Here is a 3,279-nt window from a genome sequence, read left to right as displayed (position 1 = left end):
TCATTATTAAAAGTTTCCTATAGCGTTGGGCCAAAGATCTAGCCATGGAAGCAAAGTGAGACAGTGGCAGAAGTTAGAGTTCAGCTCAGATGTGGCCCATTGTCCCCCACCTTCCTCTTCAGTTGTTTGGCCCCATCCATGAATTCATGGTGGGTGCAGCACCTGATCATTTAGCGATGCCATACTTGAAGGTCGTGACCTGGCAGCCTTCAAACTGAATTAAATAACTTGCCAAAACATAGCGACAGAAATTATTTATTTAGGGACCACGAGTAGGAACCTTGCCAAATCACATTGCAAATCATTGCATTTGCTTAGAACACAGGTGTTTGCAGAATACTTTTTACTTACATTATTCCACTTGTTCCTCCCAATAACCTGGTAATGTAGGCTGGACGGGGGGCTCATGGCCCTATTTTACAAACAGGGAGTCAGAAACTCAGAGAGACTAAGAGACTTGCTCAGAGCCTCGCCGTCTCTAACGGCAGAATCCGACACAGCCCGTTCAGGCTGTGATTCCTGCGCTTGTATTGCGTCGTCCCTTTTCTCTTCACTCCTCCCTTGCACTGTACGCCACACTTCTTGTACCTCTCTGCCCTTGCCATTGGCCTGCTGGCTATAAACCATCACCAGCTCAGAAGGAACTGAGCTAGACCAGGCTGAACCTGCTCTTTTTTTTTTTTTTTTTTTTTTGAGGCTCCACTTCCCAAGCCATCTGGTCAATCTGACTTTCTTTTTTGTTTCTTTTTTTTGTTAATCCTCACCCGAGGATATTTTTCCATTGATTTTTAAGGAGAGGGGGGAGAGGGAGGGAAAGACAGAGAGAAACATCAGTGTAAGAGAAACACATCAATTGATTGCCTCCTGCATGAACCCTGACTGCAGGACCCCGGGCTGGGGAGGAGCCTGCGACCAATGTATGTGCCCTTGACCAGAATTGAACCCAGGACCCTTAGGTCCGATGTTCTATCCACTGAGTCAACCAGCTGGTGCTGATCGATCTGACTTTCCACAAAACACGTGCGATGGTTTGCAAGTTGTCATCAATCTTCGCCATCACTTGAGAATACAGTGACTTTCTGCAGAAACAAGCTGCCGTAAATGTTCTTTTACTCAGGCAAGCACCTGTGTATATTAATTCTAAGGTCATGCTACACCATTTGAAAAACGTCCAACTTCACTAACTACTCTAAGGTGGGAAATAGCTGAGCGAGTGCCCTGGAGGCCAAGGCTTTCTTGCGGGTTGGCTGAAAGAAGAACATCTGATCTAAAGCTCGCTCTGCCGTGGCCACCCAGCCTGCTGACCCCTCCCCCCCCCGCTCCAATCCTGACCCTCTCCTTAACCCCTGACATCCACTAATCTAGCCTCTTTCTAAAATGTTTCAAAAATGTTCTATGAATGAAACATATCACCTGTAACCTTTTTTTAAAAAATATATTTTATTGATTTTTTACAGAGAAGAAGAGAGAGGGATAGAGAGTTAGAAACATCGATGAGAGAGAAACATCGATCAGCTGCCTCTTGCACACCCCCTACTGGGGATGTGCCCGCAACCAAGGTACATGCCCTTGACCGGAATCGAACCTGGGATCCTTGAGTCCACAGGCTGACGCTCTATCCACTGAGCCAAACCGGTTTCGGCGCACCTGTAACCTTTTGGAACTGTTTTTTTTTTTTTTTTTCCTGCTCAGTGTAAATTCCCTGGAGATTCATCCAAGTCTTCTTATAGGGTTTCATTTTTATTTATTATCTAAAGTCCATACATTAAACACTTTTGAATGTATTATTTAGTTTTATTTTTTAATTTCACTTAGGTTTTTGTTTTGTTTTGTTCTTAGTTAACCAAAATCCATAGCCAGGGTCACTTCCTAGCCAGGAGAATTTGTGGATTGCTTAATCTTTCTGAGACTCCATGCCTTCATCTTCAGAATGAGCATAATAATTAGACCTTTATATTAGTCTGACTTCTTAAAGTTTCAAGGAGGAAAAGCATCTGTTTTCATTCATGGAGGCTCATTGTCATGAAGCAAGACAGTGTCTCCTTTAGCCATAGAGTAACTTCAAATTCCAGGACTTCAAGGATTGGCATAAAGAGCAGGCCATGTGCATTATTTTGGGGGAACGACATTAGATTCGGTGATACACCTTTTCTGTGACCCTCTGTCATTCATATTGTTTAGGAGAAAGGACCTGGCTATTTCCAATATAGAGACCCTCTTATGGGCCCACACCAGACCCCTTAAAGATGTTGTCTTCTCTCATGGCCCTCTTGTAGACTCACTACGGGAATCTATAAACCTCTCTGTCATTTCATCAGAACCAACCAAAGATGGAGGGTTCCTTGGGAGGTGATACCCATGTTTCTGGAGGTATCGGGATGAGGACTCCAAGGCAGATACGGAATTAAAAGCAGAGTACAACTGATCCCTGGTTCAGTCTTTTGTAGATGAAGGGCAGAATTCATCTAACTGTACACAGTAAAAAATGAAAGTCTCCATTCAGTCAACGTTCTCAGAGGGGACTTTGTGTTTGAAAGGTCTTTAGGGCCTAATGGACCCCCTGTGGAGGACAGCTATTTCACAGGGTTGTTATGAGGAGCAAAATTCAATGGCCAAGAACACCTTTAGCCAACGATAAAGCCCTGTACATGCACTGGTGATTTCACAAAGTCACCTGGTTTAATATGAATTCAGTCTTATCTAAGTTGCTTTTTGGTTATGTGCCATTGGAAAGGAAATTTCTCTCTCTCTCTCTCTCTCTCTCTCTCTCTGTCTCTGTGTGTGTGTGTGTGTGTGTGTGTGCGCGCGCGCGTTAAATAAAAGAGCCTGGTTTGTCATAATTAGGAGGTTTAAACAGGAGAATATTAAGTGTATATGTGTTTATATATACATTCACATATATTTGCTTGTGTTTCTGAAAGGAGACAGTAGAGTTCAGTACAGAGCTGGAAGCAAGGCCCGTGGTTCCTGTGAGATGTCTGTGGGCAGGAACATACGGACCCAGATGATAGCTGCTGGGTTTCTTGTGATAAGAGTTACAAAATGGCCAGCAGGTAGGAACAAAGGTCAGTCACCAGGCACATCCAGGCTCCTGGGCTGTGATTAGCATCTAAAACAAACATAAGTCATCGAAAGCTTACAAGTTCTGGCTCCTCCCTCAGACTCCACATTTGAGATGCAGAAAGGAGCTAAACTACATCTTTGTGTATTTACTCTCATAGTTTTTTTTCTCCTTTCAACTTGCAAAATAAGACCTTCTATTCGGTCAAACTCAGCCTG

Source organism: Eptesicus fuscus, chromosome 9, assembly GCF_027574615.1.
Source record: "Eptesicus fuscus isolate TK198812 chromosome 9, DD_ASM_mEF_20220401, whole genome shotgun sequence".
Taxonomy (NCBI): domain Eukaryota; kingdom Metazoa; phylum Chordata; class Mammalia; order Chiroptera; family Vespertilionidae; genus Eptesicus; species Eptesicus fuscus.
Note: the sequence above shows the minus strand (reverse complement) of the source record.